This window comes from Myotis myotis, unplaced genomic scaffold, assembly GCF_014108235.1.
Source record: "Myotis myotis isolate mMyoMyo1 unplaced genomic scaffold, mMyoMyo1.p scaffold_m19_p_17, whole genome shotgun sequence".
In the NCBI taxonomy this organism is placed as follows: domain Eukaryota; kingdom Metazoa; phylum Chordata; class Mammalia; order Chiroptera; family Vespertilionidae; genus Myotis; species Myotis myotis.
The window spans coordinates 37,285,614-37,303,494 of record NW_023416321.1 but is presented as its reverse complement, the minus strand read 5'-3'; positions in this window follow the sequence as shown (position 1 = coordinate 37,303,494).

The window sequence follows — 17,881 nt, the reverse complement described above, 5'->3', positions numbered from 1 at the left end:
CCTCCAGCATGAAAGTCTCTTCCTTCTCTGCTTTCACCAAGTCCGCTGTGACTCATCCTTTAGCTCAAGCTGAGACCTCTCCTTGCCTCCCTGACTAGGTTTGTCTCCCATTGTAGTTTTTCATAGCACAGGTATCCCTCCTTTACAGCCCTTGTCTCATGGCAGTTTGGCGTTTGTCTGTGTTAATGTCTGCCTCCTAAACAAGTAAGCTCCCCCGGGGCAAGAGCTGTTTCTGTTTCCCTTATCATTCCATCCTCAACACATAGCATGGTGCATCCTGGTAGGCGTTCAGTCAATATCTATTGGATGAATTACTAGGAGTGTGAGTGAATAGGTAGGTGAGTGGATGTATGGATAGGTGAGTAAATGAGTGCCTACGTGGGTGAATGGAGAGTGTACTCATATATGTATATGGGTCAATGGATAGGTAGGTGAATGAATGAACAGATGAGTGGACAGATGAATAAGAGCACACCTGGGGATGATAATAGCTCATTCTTATTTTTTTTTTTTGAGGACTTATTCTGGACTTCACATTTTTCTAAGTGCCTTATGTGGAATATCTCATTTAATTCTCACAACAGCCCTAATAGAGAACTTCCATTATTATTACCTCTTTTCTAAAAGTAAAGATACTGAAGTGCAGAGACGTTAAATAATTGCCCCAAATCACATAGCTAGTGAGTCGTGGAACCAGGATGTAGAATCTGGGTGGCCCAGTCTCAAGATCTTGTTCTTAACCCCTAGCTCATGCTGCCTGGATGGGAGGGGGGACATTCCAGGAAAAGGGGACATCATTCTGTTAGCACTATGCCGCGGAGCCTGACGCAAAGCCTACCTTTCCCACACTGGAATTTGCAAATATCACTGATGTGTTTGCTTCTGGTAAAAGTGAATGTATGATAAATTCTGGTTTGGGTAAAAATAAAATATTTAAATTTAAAATAATGCTGTGAGTGTTAATACACCTACTTTTCTATTTTTCAATATTTAAATGAACTCTTTAAAATGCATAAACACACATATTAGAATGCAAATTTTTCCATTGCCGCAGCTCTAATATAACTCAGCACCACACTGTCAGAGCCTGTCTTTGTGTAAAATTCTGATATTTTGTTCATCATGGATTCTTTTGCAGTAATTCTGATTTTTTTAAACTATTTTTTTATCTCGGTTCCTGAGTTTGGGGGCACCCTTAAATTTTGCACCTGTGGTAAGTGCTCACTCATCTGGCCCTAGTCCCAGCCCCGTGCTGCACAGCAGGGATCTAGGAGAGCCCTCCACAGAACTGCAGTGTGGGGCGGACATGGAAGAGTCAGAGAAGGGCATTGGAAAGGCAACCATGGGCCAGATCACAGAGGGCTTCCTGTGCTGTAACAAGGAGTTTATATTTGTCCTGTAGACACCAGGCAGCAACTGAAATATTTTAGTGAAGAAAGTGACAGGGCCAGACTTGTGTCTTAGAAAGAGCTCTCTGGCTGTCAGCCCAGACTCAAGGAGACCCTCAAGAAGGCTGCTGCATTGGTCAGGCAAGAAGGGACAAAGCCTGACCTAGAGCAGGGACAGTGCAGATGAAGGCTAAGGATCATGGGGTGGCTGACATTGCCAGGGCTCCCAGGATTAAGCAGCAGGAAGCTGAGTCTGGGCCAATTCAGAGTCTGGGAGCCTGCACTGAGGCTGGCCCGAGGGATGCTGACATCCACCAGGGGGTGTGCTCATGGCGGCAGCAGAGTTAACCTGCACAGAAAGAATAGATACTCATTCTGCAAAGCCTGGAGATTGTCTCCCCCATTTCCTGTCGCCCAGAGTGGAGTTTAGTGAAAGAGACCTGACAGGTACCACCTGAAATCAAATGAGTAGTCTTGTGAATTGGGTGGAACCCTGACAGGGGCCAATTAGGAACCAGGGGTCACAGAAATAAGTAAACAGCAGACCCTTCATTTTCAATTTCCATCACTGATGTCCAATAACACATTTTATTTCTCGGGACCGATACCCGCCCCCCCCCCCCAACCTGGCTTATGTGAAAGCCCACAATTTCACACAGAAACCCTATTAATAAATAATGCTAAAAGCAACACCCAAGGCATTGACCCATTTTTCAGCCTTCAATTAATCTGCTCCAAATGTTTTTCTTTGTTTTCCTCTTGGCTAAACTTTTTACTCACCATCCACCCCACTTGCCCTGGAAGACAGAGGCTCTGCTAAGATCTGCTTCAAATTTTTCCCCAGGAAGCCCATCCAAGGTCAGCTTTGCAGTCATACGATGACAGTGACTAAGACAAAAATCCCTAAAGATCATCTTAAAGAGGAGAGATAGACCACAAAAGGCCTGGAGGACAAAAGTTCACAGTGTGTGTATTCATTATAGGCAAAAACTGGAAACAGCCCAAATGTCCCTCAAAAGGTGAGCACATACACAAATTGTGAGTTATTTATACACTGGAACACGGCTCAGCAACAAAATAGTATCAACTACTGTTACATGCACAACAGGAATGAATTTCAAAAACATCATGTTGAGAGAAAGAACCCAACACCAAAGACTACATAATGTATGATCTGACATATGATCTCATGTTCAAGAACAGGCAAACTAACCTATGGTGATGGAGTTCAGAGTGGTTACCTGGGAGAAGGGTAAGGGGGGGGGGAGACAGGATACTGACTGCTAAGGGATATGAGGGTACTTTCTGGAGTGATGCAAAGGTTTCACATATTGATTTGACTGGTAGGCACAGTGGTGTGCACATATTAAAAATTCACCAGGATGTACAATTCAGATTTGTGCACTTTAGTATATATAAGTTATGCCTGACTTTAAAAGTATAAAAAATAAATTAAATCATTTTAAAAAGAAGTAGTTGATATGTGTTTGTGTGTGTGTTTAAATCTATGTAACGATGTTAAATGCAAGTGTTGGCTGAAACCTAACATTATAGATCAACACAGTCCAATGGAATTTTCTTCACTGGCGGAAATGATCTATATTTGCACTGTCCACATGTGGCTATTGAGCACTTGAAATGTAGCTAATGTGACTAAAGAACTGAATTTCTTATTTTGTTTAATTTTAATCAATGTAAATAGCCACATGGGGTGAATGGCTACCACTTTGCAGCATAGATTTCATTTGGCTCAAATGAGATGTCAAACCAAGAAGTGTAGATTTCCTGCATGGAGCCAAGAGAGAAAACCTTCAGGAGGACCACTCTGGGAGTCTGATTCATTCAGGAAGTAGGTAGATGCTTGGACTGGAGGTCTAAATTCTCTTCTCTGCCCTAATCATCTCTGTTTCCTCTGACGTCAACTTTTCTATTTCCCTCACTCTATCATTTGATTAATTCAGATTATCCCAAAAATACTTGGGGATCATAGTTCAGCCATTTACTTCTACAAATGAAGTGATTGGAAGCCTGACCAGGAGCTCAGAAGCCAAGGGTGGTGCCACCACCCCGTAGGCTTCATCCACATGAATGATCAGGGAGTCACGTTTATTCGAGTTCCCTTCAAAATGCCAGCAGGCCATTTCTTTGGGACCCCAATTCACACTCACTGCACTAATTCTTTCCAGATGCTGCATACAATTTCTTAAGAAATAATTTCTGTTTTGTCCTGAAGGTAAATTCCAGACTATCATCTAGTCTGCATTTGGGAGAAGAGAGAGAGGGTTGTGAGGGGCAATGGTTTTTGTATAGATCTTCAATTATTTCTCCTATTTCAGCCTCACTCTCTCACATCTCAGGCCAGTCTAACGTCTGCCTGTCATTTCCGAAACCAAGGTCTTCTTTAGGCTCCATCTCATTCACTTCTCCCCATAACCCCTCTCTATGTGTTCTGTTCTGGGAGTTTCTCCACTCTGCTTCATCATCTAGTGTTTCTCTATGCACGTTCCACCTTCCAGAAACCTTAAAATCTCTCATCTACTGTTCCCCTCATTGTCCTCCTTCTTATGGGATTATAGTATTTATATTCTTCCATCATCATGTTAGTGGCAGGAGAGGGAAACGATGGGGACTTGGTTCAGCATCTTGAACAGAAAGTCTTCTGGGAACATCTTTAAAGTCTCATGGTCTCAGGAAGCTTTCCGGGGTCCCTTCCTCTGTTGTATGAGCGTGCACTGCATTCTTCTTCTGGGCTGGAATGAGGGGAACAGGACCTTTAGAAGTCAGGGTGGTGCAAAAGGGATGAGCAGCACAACTCAGTATTGGAAGGAACAGGAACTTCCACTTCTGCCCAAGAAGAACTATTAAAGGGACATAGAGGAACCACTTTCCAAAGCCACACTAGAAAACAGGTGGGGGGGCCTCTGAACACTCCCCTGGTTAGAGGCTATTTAGAGTTCTGTGTAACCAGCCCACACGGCTTATAGGGAAGTAATGGTCTGAGCACCCAGGAAGCCAGGCATCAGGGCACTGGAGTGAAGAATTAGAGCCATAAGTAGAGGGAGCCCTGCCATGCCTTGGGTGGGGCTGAGAATGGCCAGGTTGGTTATACAGAGAAGGGAGCAGACTGGCCAAGGCCCAGCGACTGGCTCTTGCTCCTGCTGAATGCAAGCCTATTTCAAAAGGCAGAATGCTGTTTGAGGGACACGACACTATGCAACAGGTGGCGGTCTATGTTTGAAGGTAAAGAGCTCGTTATTTTTGCCACAGAGAAAAAGTTGGCTGTGCAGTGGAATATAATTCCAGGTCAAATCATGTCTGTAATGATCAAAAACAACCAAATAGGAAGTTAAACACCAGAAAACATTTGAGAATTACCCACTTGGAGCACGGGTTTCTGCAGCCCATTCATACACACGCTCAGGTCATTGCCCTCCTTTGTCAGTATTATAGAGAATTGCACAAGTGTAGGATAAATCATTTCTATGAACATATAGTTTGAACTCAGGTGGATGCATGGTTCTGGAGTGGGCCTGGAGATAAAGTCATACATCATCGAGAGAGGAGGTTGTCAGATTTAGAAGCCTTGTACTACGCAAGAGTGACATCCAAAATAGTTAACTATTGTGGCCCAGCCGCCAACCATTCAGAACAAATGCTGACCTTAGTAATCCATCCAGGCAAACGGGTGCTGACTATCAGCCCCACGCATGTTCAGGTGCAGCCCAGGTGAAGTGGACTGGGCTCCGCTGGGCTGCACCGCCTGGCTGCTTGCCTTGCCTGGGACCTCCAGCCCATGTTGGTTACTACTTTGCTCTGGATACCTGTGCTGGATGAGCTTCTGGGGAAATCCCCTGGGGGGCCTGGGCTCCCCTTGCATCTGCCACTTTATAATAAAGCATTCTCCCTTTGGTCACCTGACTATCCCCGATTTAGTGAGATGCCTATAAGCCTTAAATTAACAGCAGGCTGGCCCAGACGGGGTCGCTTAATGGTTGAGTGTCAACCTATGAAGCAGGAGGTCAAGGTTCAATTCTCAGTCAGGGTGCATGCCCGGAGTTGCAGGCTTGATCCCCACTGTGAGGTGTGCAGGAGGCAGCCGATCATTGATTCTCTCTCATCACTGATGTTTCTATCTCCTCTCTGAAATCAAAAAATATATATTAAAAAAAAGAAACAGGCTGGTGCAGCATTATAATGGCACACCAATCTAACTTTAGATCCAGTGCTCTACTGGAAGTGAAAGAACATGTTTTAGCAACAGAATTTTAAAAGATTGGTGGATTACTTGTGCATGAGAGACCCAGCCTCTGAATGCCCGACTATCCTTGATAAAAGCCATGACTATATAGCCTCATACATCAGGAGTTGCATTCAGAAACCAGTAACAGAAACTGGAAATAACATTTTCTTTCTCTCTCATAGAAAACAAGGCAGTACAAAGTGTCCCGTGGTGATCAGGAGCAGGAATCTTCAACTTTTCTGCCCCATCACCCTTAGAACATGGCCTCCATGCTCAAGACCACTCATGACCCAGGAAGACTCCTAGAGCTCTAGCCATTGTGTCTGCATTCCAGGCAGACATCGGACAGAACGGGACGGGAGAGGAAAGAGTCGCATGCCATTATCTGTCCCTATGTTAAAGCACTTTTTCAGCATAAGGCACATGAGAGCACATGTATACACCTCTGTCTACAGGATGTGTGTGCATGTGGGTGCACACGGTATTGCACTTCTGTTCCCAACCCACTGGGCACCTGTAGCTGTAAGGAAGCTTAGTCCTTTTATTAGGTCCATTGCCACATGGACTAGAATTGGGGTTCTGCTGTGAAGGACAAATATAAGGATGAATATTGGAGAGGTTAGCATTCCTTGACTCCTGGGTTCATCCGACTTCTTGATAGGAGATACGTCCCAATACCTGCCACTGCTGTTGCACCAGCTCAGGCTGCCCAGAAGACCCGCTGACCTTCCCCTGAGCACACAATGCAGACCCAGTTCCTCAGGGCCCACGGGCTGCCAGGAAGAAGCCTGCCGCTCTGGGGAGTGAGGAAAAGCTGTAGCCCTTTCCTGCCTCTGGGCCTGAATCTTCCCTCCTCCTCCTCACTGGGTGTCAGAAGGTGGCACCAAAGCTTGGGAATCTGAGCTCCCTATGGAAAGGGAGAAGAAACTGCTACTCTTAGCTTCACCTTGAAAAGAGAAATTAGCCTTGACTAAAACTAAGAAGACCTCAGGGGGTAACAACAGTCAGGGGTTGGGAGGGGATCAATACTGGTTGTCCAGACAGATGGTCAGCATCCCTGGGAGTGGCGACTGCCACCTTCCACCCCAGGTATCTCTCTTGATTTACACAGGGGAGGGGGAACCGAGGGTCCAGGTGGAGGTTTAGATATCCATCCTGGCGAAGCTGGGGATGATGAGTCAGGGGTGGCTCCTGCCTTCAAAGCAACTGCATCACAAGGAATTTGGGTTGAAACCCAAGTGAGAATGTGAGGAAAGAAGGGGAGGGATGGGGGTCAGATGAGGGAGGCATCTCCCTACTTTGTGAACCCGGAGAAGCCTAACACTTTTTTAGGATGGGGAGACTGGATGGGAAGATGGACAGCATCCTTTGAGATGTCAGCACAGGTGAGCAAAGGCTAGAAGGGACCTTGCTGGCCTGGTGCTTAGACTCTGTCCTGCCCTCTCCCTCTTTCTCCTCTTTCCCCCTCAGCCCTGAATTTCCTTCCTGCTTTTTAAGGAGGTTGGGAGGAAGGCTCCCTCCAGGCTGGCATGTCAGTCCCAGAGCCATGGTTCTGCAGCAAGGACTTGCTGGTGCCCGCTATCACAGCCCAGCCCACCCCCTGGCCTCTGTCTGCACATCACAGACACTCAGTGCAATCTTTGGACAAATTATTGTGTGAAAAAATACATAATTGAAAAGGGGTCACCAGGAGCAGCCACAGTTGCTTTTGCGGGATGTTCTCCATCCAGGGCAGCACAGATCTACAAAATGGACTTGTTTCAAGTCCACCCAGGACTTTGTTCTCAAAAGGAAAGCGACCCGTATGTTTGCTCAGTAAAACAAATGATCTGGGTGCCAATTACTTAGAAACAAGCCTCTAATGTGAACAATCAGAAGAGAGGAAAAATCGATGCACTTCTTCTCCTTGTGTAGAAATGGAAAACAAGCTTCATTTTACTCCAGCCCCAGGGAGAGAAAAGCAAATTAATGGTGCTACCTCTCTGCCCAGGGCCTTGTCCCTCTCCTGGGCCACAGGTATAGCCGCTGGCACCTGGGACTGCAGGGCGGGCAGCTTGTCCCTCTCCCGAGCCACAGCATGGCTGGTCCCCATTCCTCTCTCCCAAGCTCATTTGTGCCTGGCTGGTCCCCATTCCTCTCTCCCCAGTGCTGAGTGTCTGAGCAGTTATGGCGTGATGGTGTGACAATGTGAGGGCATGAAGACCATTTGAATATTAGCTCTTTATTATATAGGATTAACCAACCCAGAGCCCATACACTCCACTACCTCCTCTATTGGGCTCTCATACTCAGGCTAATATTCTCCTGCCCTAATTACCCCAGGACCGGGTACCGGAAACTAAGGACAGCCCCCACAGCCCACAGCCCACAGCCCACAGCCACAACCCACAGCCCACTGAAGTTAGTCAAAGTAGCCAATCCTAAAAGTGCTTATTCTGTCTTGCCTGTTCCTTCCCAGGGAAACAGCAGTAAAGACTCCTGTCACATTTTCCTCTCACTCCCTCTGCCTCCTGGCTGCCCCTGGCACTTCCCATGTGGTCCTGTGTGTCATGGCTTGATCCTCCCTCTTCAGAACTGTAACAATCTACATTTTCAATAGCAATCATCTCCCAATCTGTTGGTTGGACTCAGCACACCTGAATAATATGGGATTATTGTTTTAAGGAATAATTGTAAGGATTAAATGAGATAATGCATGCACTGTAATTGGTGGAGTACATATAAGTCAGCTACTGCATTGGAACAACCCACTCAGTCTTACATATAAAGCCCTGAATTTGGTCTTCTTCCCAAGCCTGTGCTGTAATGGCCATTCCTCTGAATTGGTGAGAAATCATTTTATTTTCCAACCTGGCAATTTCTGGGCTCTCCACGGGCCCTTAAAATTCTGCTTGCAAAATGGCCAGTTCCTTCTTGAATGTATCTCTTTTGAATGTAATTAGCAGCAGCCAGTTCATACTTTCAACATCCTGTCTCAAATCTCTTTACCCAACTTGACAAATGCTTTAGGCACATTTTTCTGCCTTGCAGGTTATTGCAAGTGACAGCTTTACCTAATGTTGCCTCATTACATAACATGAGTGCCATTTCACCAGCCTCCTATACACTTTCCTCACCACACGCCACCCAGTCTCAAAGCCAATGCCACATATTTCAGGTTTTTGTTATTGAAGCATTCCATTTCAGGTACCAATTTCTGCACCAGTTAGCTACTGCTGTGTAACAACCACAAAATTTCAGGGTAATACAATATATACACTGAGTGGCCAGATTATTATGACCACCCCATCAGTACAATGAAGTGAATTAGTTATGCAAATAATAATAATAATGAAACGTTGAGAGTATTTGCTTAGGAAGTTTTCAATATTCAGTATTTTTGGAAGTGTCAGTGAAGTACTGATGGGGTGGTCATAATAATCTGGCTGGTCATAATAATCTGGCCACTCAGTGTGTGTGTGTGTGTGTGTGTGTGTGCGTGTGTGTGTGTATATATATATATATATATATATATATGTATGTATTTCTCACTCATTTTTCCCTAGATTGGAGATTGGGGAGAAAGGAATGTGTGATGAACAATAATTTAATCCAACCCCATATAGTGAGTTTTCAATAATTGTCAGTCACTGTTGGTTATTATTCCAGCTATGATTAGCTATTATACAGTGCTATTTTATTGCAGTCTTAGCTATTATACAGTGACTGTTACACAGTAGATATGCAGAAGAGCTGGCTCCTAACCCCAGTTCCACCATTCCCTCACTGTGAGGCCCTAGAGGAGTTATTTAACCTCCTTGGGCCTTCGCTTCCTCATCTGAAACATTTGGTTAGTGAGACTAAAGTGTCAGGCAGCTGATACAACACTCATCACCCTCCCTTCAGGGTCTGTGTTAGACTCACAAGTAGATCAAGGCACCCTTTTCCTCTAAGTCTAAATTTGCATTCAGAATTGCTCTCCAAAAGGCGCCCCATGTGGCCACCCCCAAAATGATTTCAAGTTGGTTCACCAGATGAGTGAATTTGGTCTCCTACTAGAGTTGCAAACATGTCATTGGTCATCACCCAGTTCAACTCCTTTGTCCTTCAGATGCAACAATTAAGGCCAAGAGAGGAAAACCCATGCCTGAGGGCACAGAGCTGGTGAGAGGAAGACCAGACCCAGAACCAGGTCTGCTGTTCCTCTCACACTATGGAGCCAAAAGAGGACACCAGGCCTCAAACCCAGATCCTCCAATTCCAAGAATGTCCCTTCCACTGAATCCCTCACAGACACAGAGCTGAGGGGCGTGATTCCGTTAGGTGGGGAGAGAGGAGGTTCCCACTGTTTGGTGGGGGAAGAGAATCCTAAAAAGAGTGTGACCTTTGCCCTTTCTATAAAACTCCTGGTCTTTGTTCACACTGCTTCACCAACCTCTCTGCTGTATAGTCTTCGAACCCATCATTATCATCATAGGGAAAGTAAGTAGGTTGCACAGAGCATAAAGGCTGGATAGCAGAGTGGATAAGAACTCAGACTAGAGCAGGATCACCTGGATTTGAATTCTAACTCCACCCTTTATTAGCTATATGATGTTGGTCAAATCACAAGTTATTTAGAATTCTGTGCCTCCGTTTTCTCATCTATGAAATGGGAATACTAATAGTAGATACTTCTGAATGGTTGTGAGAATGATGTGTAATATCTGACTTAGAAAAGTGTCTGGCACATGGTAAAACTACATAAACATTAGCTATTATTTTATTATCTTAAAATTATACAAAATGCACTAATTTGGTTTTTTGTTTGTTTGTTTGTTAATCCTCACTGGAGGATATTTTTTCCATTGATTTTAGAGAGAGTGGAACCGGGAGTGGAGGGGGAGAGAGGAGAGAGAGAGAAACATCAATGTAAGAGAGCCACATCAATTGGTAGTCTCCCACACATGCCCCAACTGGGGCAAGGAACCTGAAACCCAGGTATGTACCCTTGACTGGAATCGAACCCGTGACCCTTTGGTTTGCAGGCCGGTGTTCTAACCATTGAGCAATGCCAGCCAGGGCCAAAATGCACTAATTTGGAGAGCTGTGCTTGGTGTTGCCTTATTCCCACGTTGCAGCATTCTGTCACCTCACTGACTAAATGAACTTCATGGTCCCTCAGTCGTGTCTAAGACACCACAATTTCTTGTACATCTTATGGACATTGTAGGGGGAGAGAGCCCTGAGGAAAAGGTCTTTGTCCATTCATTGAGAAATGGGGGCTCAATATTCAGGAAGGACCCACATATTTTTTGGAACCTGCTCTTAACAGGAAGAAGCTCTGGAGTCAAAAGTTGCAGAGGCCTTTCTGCTGTGTGCGTGGCTCTTCAGGAGCAGTGGTGATAAATGAGGGAAGGCTGTGGAAGCTGGAGAAAGGCGGCAAAGTCCGCTTCAGGGGAGGGGGAGAACAATGCACCATTGTTTGCAATGGGTTGCTGGAGGAAATGCTTCTTGCTTGGGAGCCGTTTGTAATTAACTCAACATGGGATGAAAAATGTTGTGTATTTGAAAATGCTACACTATCCGTGTAATAATAAATCGTTAGCAGATGCTGCGAGGATGGAGATTGTTATTGATGACTGTGGGAAATGTTTGATTCAGATGGAGGGCACCATTCTTGCTCAACTTCTACGGGCCTGGCTGGCACAGAATCGGAGGTTTATAGCCTGGTGTGAAAGCAGAAAAACACAGTGTGTAAGGACCTGATGTGGTTTAGCTAAGCTTGAGGGCGCTCTCCTCTCATAATGGGGAGGTCTGGAGCTCCCCCAGACCCCTCCTACAGAGAGACTGCATCTGGGCAAGTCTCGAGTCCTTGGAAGTCTGTGACCTCGCTCCTCCTGTGCACATCTGAAGGGCATCGGGGTATAAGGGTCAGACTCCGCCTGGAGAGGAGGAGCCACAGTTTGATGGATAATTAGTACTGGACGCACAGTGAGTAAGCGTGGGCTCTGAGGTCAGCCAGGACCAGCTTTGCCTGTGGCGTTGGCACTGGTTAATAGTGTGGTATGGATTTTAGCAAATGGATTTACCTCTCTGATCCTCCGTTTCCTCAGCTCTTCAATGGGCAAACTAATAGCTTCTATACCCAAGTACATTTGAGAATTAAGATAAATAAAACAGTCCAATCGTTGGCCAGTAGTAATAAGCCCTCACACATTTGTGATGGAGACACTTCACACTCCTCACCGTGAGGGTCTCCATAGCCCGGCTCTCCACCTCCCCCCACCCTTACACACGCTGCCTCCGTCAGGCAGTGCAGTGAGCATTTCAGGGCATTAACTTTGGGCCCTACAGCACCCCCCCCCTCCCTTGCCCCCCTGTTCAAGCCCTGCTCCTCCACTCACTCTGTGGACACAGGATCAGAGATGGGAAGAGTGAAGCCTGTCAGCACTAGCATCCCCTGGCCATCAACTTGCTCAGGAAAGGATCCGTGACCAGAATGGAGCCAGTGAAACACAGGATGGGGTTTCCTAGAGGACTCTGAGAGTAAAGCTTTCTTAATCTTATGAAAAAACTTCCAGAAGTTTCCTCTTCCCCTGGATTTTATAGTGTGGGTGGGAAGCCAGAAACTGCTAGCTGTGTTTGGCCTGCATAAAAGGACCTGTCTGTGCAAGACAAAGCAAGAGGAGGCCACAAATGATAGGATTGCATAAAAATGGACCCTGGAGCCATAGAGTGAGCCAGCCTGAACCCCACTGGACTTCACATTACATGAGCCAACACATCTCCTTTTATCTAAGCCAATTTGATTCCAAGTATACCCTCTCTGCAGCCAATGTCATCCTAACTTATACATCGCCTCTCATGCCATGAAGAATAGATGTCTCCCAAGTGACTCTGCGTCCACCCCGCCTACTCCCCCCTGCCAGTTCTTCTCTCATCCCTCCCAAAAGCCAGAGGTCCTTGGTCAGGGAATGAGCACCTCACTCCTTCTGAACCAAAGAATCTTGGCCCTGGGGATGTTTTCATTTGTGTCCTAGAGAGTCCGTCTCTTTGGTGTCTTTGGTGTTTAAAGCTGTGAGAAGTAAGATTCAGAACTGCCTTGTGTTCTGCCACATGAAGAAAGATATTCATCATGAAACAGAAAATGAAATAGACATGCCCAAGAGGCAATGTAGAGAGAGAGACACACACACACACAGAGCAATTGGTATCAAAGTCTTTGCTTCTAATTGTTCTTGGTACCCAGGCACTTTCCTGCCTTCTCCACAGCTTGATGAATCTGCCTTCCTAGGATGCTGGGGGCCAATAAATTATCCTTTTTGCTTAAGCTTGTTTGGAGTTTGTTTCTGTCATTTCAGTCTGTAGGATTCTTTAAAATGTGTTCTGCATCCTATCCCCTGATATCATCCTTGAACATCCAAAATGGTGGTCGTCTGGCACCCTGATCTTACAGTTCTGCACCCACCTCAACTCCAGTGACCTCCTCTACTCTACTGTCCCCCCGGCCTAAGGCCCTGTCACAACTCTGCCATCCTCCACCTCCAATGTCCCAGATGCAGCAGTGACATAGTGTACAACATGCTAGATTTCAAGTCAGAGACCTGAATTGACATTTAAGCTCTTAAAGGATGATTTGAGAATCTGAGCTTGGAAATCAAACCTACCTATTTCCACAGGCCAACAGTATAGCTCCTGGTTCACTCACCACCTTACAAATTCTGGGCCAAGGGCTATTCTTTTTGATAGCGTGGGATCTTTGGAACCTAAGCCTTACAGTCTTGCCCCCATTATGAAGGCCCTTGTCCTTTGATTCAGTTCTAGTTCTCAGACCACTGAGCTCTGCTGGAAATTAAATAAACATCATGCATTTCTCAGTCATTCAGTCTATAAACATTTACTGAGCTCTGATTATGTGCAATGCACTGAGTAATCAGAGATTACTCAAACCCAGTTCCTGCTTTTGCCAAGTGCCCAGTCTAATGAGGGATGCATACCCTAAACAAATAACATCAACATGATATAAGAAGTCCCATGTTTAAAACCAGAGTCTGATGATGGCCCAGAGGATAGGCACCCACTAGGGAAAGTGCCTTAGAGTTGGTGACTCCTGAGTATAGTCATGAAGAATTAGAATTTGGAGGCAAAGGATATTCCAAGCAGAAGGTAAATGCAGTCACTAGAGTAGTCATTCATAATTTAACAAATAGTTATTGATCACCTACTAAGTTCCAGGTGTCATTACAGGCACAGAGCATACAGGGAACAAACTTCTGTATATTTGTGCCCCTTTCCTCCTAAGTTAGCCCTCGACCAGGGGTACGAAAAACCATGGCACAAGTATGTAGAGGGCTGTTTGACACCTTAGTCACCCATGAATCTTTCTTCACCCCAGCCATTGAGAGTCATTGATCATAATCCTTTATATTAGTAATACTTCAACACCGTGTTCAGTGCCATCTTGTTAATTTCAGGCAATTCTGTCAACCTCTCAAGATATATTCAAATACTGAATAATCATGCAATGTGTTCGCTATCACTTCCAAGTTTGTACTTTCTGCAAAGTTGGTAAAGCATTTGCTCCTGGCAATGTCCCCCACTCCCGCACCCCGTCCCCCACTGACACCAAACCATTCCCTCCCTAAGCAACCCCAAACTCTGACCCTGTACTTGGCATTGATGGATGACTAGATATGCAGATGTAACTAACTCTGCCCTTGAAGCGCTCAGTACCTAGCCAGACATACAAAGGAGGCAGCTACTAACCCTGACAGGGGAAGGCAGAAATATTCTGAAAGAAAGGGACAATTGGGCTGGCTCTGAGCAGACTCACGGGGATTTGCAATGCATGAAAGGAAAAGGACATCTGAGGGGAGGAAACAGGATGTGCAAAGCATGAGACACCTGTGAATCTGTGAGGATGTGGCTATGGCTGCAGCTTGGGGCTATGGGAGCTGGAAAGATGGGGGGAGGGGAGACCAGCTAGTGAGAGGCCCCATGTGCGGTTCTTTAATCCATGTCCTCATCCCTCAGGGAAGCCACTCGGTTTTTGTTGTGGAGCTGAGTGTGCCTAAGGTTCCAAGTAGCATCCCTTCTTGATAAATAATCCAAAGCCCAGTCTTCATGGATCCGCACACATTTCTCATTCGGGGAGCATTATTTATGGACACAGCTTTTAAACACAAGAGGCTCTGGTTCTATTTTGTTTTGTTCTATTTTTTTTTAAATAAAAGCAGAAGCTCTCGGGATTTACTGCACTGATAGGCATGCACAGAAAATGAAAGCAAGAAGGCCCGTGAGCTATGTGATAGAAATACACAGGGATGCTAATGCAGTCTAACTGAAGAACTGTCTCGCCACCTGACTCCCAGCCCCTCCATCCTGAGGGGCAGAGAGGGACAAGAGTACCTTCTGTTGGCCCCCATGTTTCCCTATTACAGCTCAGCCCCTCTGCTTCAGAGATGGGAACATCGACTAAAAGCACACAAGAGACGTGGCAGAGCTGGACCACTTGGAGCGCTGCATCCCAAACGAATACAGTTTCTGCTTCTCTGAGGCCACACCAGTTTCTTCAAACCCAAAGAATTTGCTTCTGTGGCCCCTACATGGAGACAGCCTGCTTGAACAGACAGAACGCATCCTGACGCCATGCAGGTGTGAGTTCAGTTTCTAAGTTCTGCCACTCACCAGCTGTCTGATCCTAGGCAAGCTACTTCATCTCTCCAAGACTCAGTTTTCTCATCTCTGAAATGGGGGCAATACTGCGTAGATGTCATGAGGATTAGAGAATGATTGAACCATGCTCCCTACACACACTCGTCTTTAGTTCAACATTATGCTGAAGGAGCTTTATGTCTTTTGCCATCTTTTTCTATGAGTTGTTGGTGTCTTTCATACTGTGTGCATGTCGATGGTGTAGAATAGGGACTTCACTTACGTATGAACTATAAAAATAACATAAAAGGAACCACTTTAAAATGGAGTCAGAGCTGCCAACCCAGAAAAAAACTGCCTTAGACACCTTATGCCTCAAACCTTTGGAATGTTCAAACAAGGCAAAATAACCTTTGGGCTGGGCCTAACGCAACATTGGGTCCCAAAGGACAGTTTGTAAGGATAACAAGAAAGCAGATATTAGGACTACTCAGGCGGGTGACCACCAGACTGAACATCAAAAACATTGTTTAGAATTAGCATCACTGTGTTACGTTACCTGCACCTATAGAAATGCCTTCCTTCTATTGATGCAACTAGAATCCCCCTTCCCTGTCTCATAACCACCCCTTGCCTTTGTCTGCTAATCAGAACACGAGTTGGGCTTCTGCCTGAATAGTTTTTCTTTAATCTCAAATAAATGCTTATTGCCTCTCACTTGGAAAGGCCTCTTATTTTTAAGTTAACAGTACAAACATCAACATCTTTATCGTGTACAAAATTGGATGGTTCTTAAATCCAGCAGTTATCAGAAAGCCTGGTGTTACTAAAGTTGAGTAAGCAGGTTTTCTTCTTACTCTGTCAGTGACAATATAATTGGCACTCTATTTTGGCAAAAATATATAAATATATCATCAAATTTAAAATATACATACACCCTAAAATCCTGTGATCCCACCTCTAGAACTCATATCTTACATAATTCCTAGCATGACTAAGTTATGCAACATTGCTTGTAATGGGGTGTTTTCCGTAAGTGGAAATACAGTGATGGGTTGCTTAATCACAGGGATATGCTATGAGAAATGTGATCTGGTCATTGTGTGAACATCAGAGAGTGCGCTCACGCAGACCTGGATGGTCTAGCCTACTACACACCTAGGCTGTGTGTGCGAGCCTACTGCTCCTAGACTATAAACCTGTACCGCATGTCACTGTACTAAACCCTGTCGGAAGTTGTAACACAATGGTATTTGTGTAAGTAAACATCTAAATATAGAAAACTACAGGAAAAACATGGTATAAAAGATTAAAATGCTACATCTGTGTCAAGTAGTTACCATGGATGGAGCTTGCAGGACTGGAAGCTGCTCTGGGGGAGGCAGTAAGTGGTGGTGAGGGAGTGTGAAGGCCGGGGCACTCCTGGGCACTGCTGCTGTCATCTTTACGAACACTGTCCCACAAGCCCTGTCCCTGCTGCCTGCCAACAGGGTGAGAACTGGAACATCGAAGCTGCCAGTGTTGCTCCATGAACAGGAATGTGGGCTGGATGACGGGACATATCCAGGAGCAGCTGACCAGGGAAGGTGTAGATCACTGTAACAGTGACTGTCCGGAGGGAATAAAAGGCAGCCTAAGGATCAGCAGGAATAAAAATCAAGATGAAAAGACAAAGGCACGTGGCGATGTGGTTGTGGCTATTGCACGTGGAGCAGTGGTCAGATTAAGAAACTTTGTGATCTCCGCTAAGAAAAAGAGGGTGTTAGCCCTGGCCAGGTAGCTCAGTTGTTCAGCACATCAACCCAATTTGCCAAGGTTGCAGGTTAGATCCCTGGGCAGGACGCATACGGGAGTCCACCAGTGAATACACAAATAAGTGGAACAACAAATCCATGTTTCTCTCTCTCCCTCTCTCTGAAATCAATTTTTAAAAAAATTTAAAGAGGGTGATTAACATGAAGAGGGTGTAGAACTGAGGGTTCAATATTTTGACTTCAGAAATTTGTCTTTGGTTCCGTCTGGCACAAAAGGCTCTCGCTGGCGTTGAGCTGATGGAAGAAATAAACCATCTCTGCTTTACATCATTACAACCTGAAAGTACTTCCACAGTGCAGGGACAGCAGGGCCTGGCGGGCTCCACCCCACCCTACCACAGAGAGCTTTTCCTGAAGTGCCTGTGGCACTTACTGTGTGTTAAGGTCGCTCCTGTGGGCCTGTGTCCTGTATGGGATCTTAGGTCCTCAATAAAGAACGCGCAGAGATGCTCTCTGAAGCCCATCAGCGGGCCGGGGAGGGCTGCGGCGCCCTCTGAGTATGCAGCCTGGGGAGGCCCTCTTGTGCTGAACCCGGTCAGTAGCTGAATGGCTAGAAGGGAATCTGTGCGTTCAAATCGAGGTGCTGTGATAGAGGAAATCTATTGCCGGGCCCCACAGATATTGCTCCCATCAGAGAAAAAAAATCCCTCCTGAACTACCTATCATTCCATTTCTTAGAGGAAATTCAGCTCCATTATAATCTTATAGGACCACCGTTGTCTATGCAGTCCACTGCAGACTGGAACATTGTTATGCAGCACCTGACCGTAGTGTGAATGTCTGACCTTATCGAAAAGAATAAATGATGGTACCTTCATACAAAT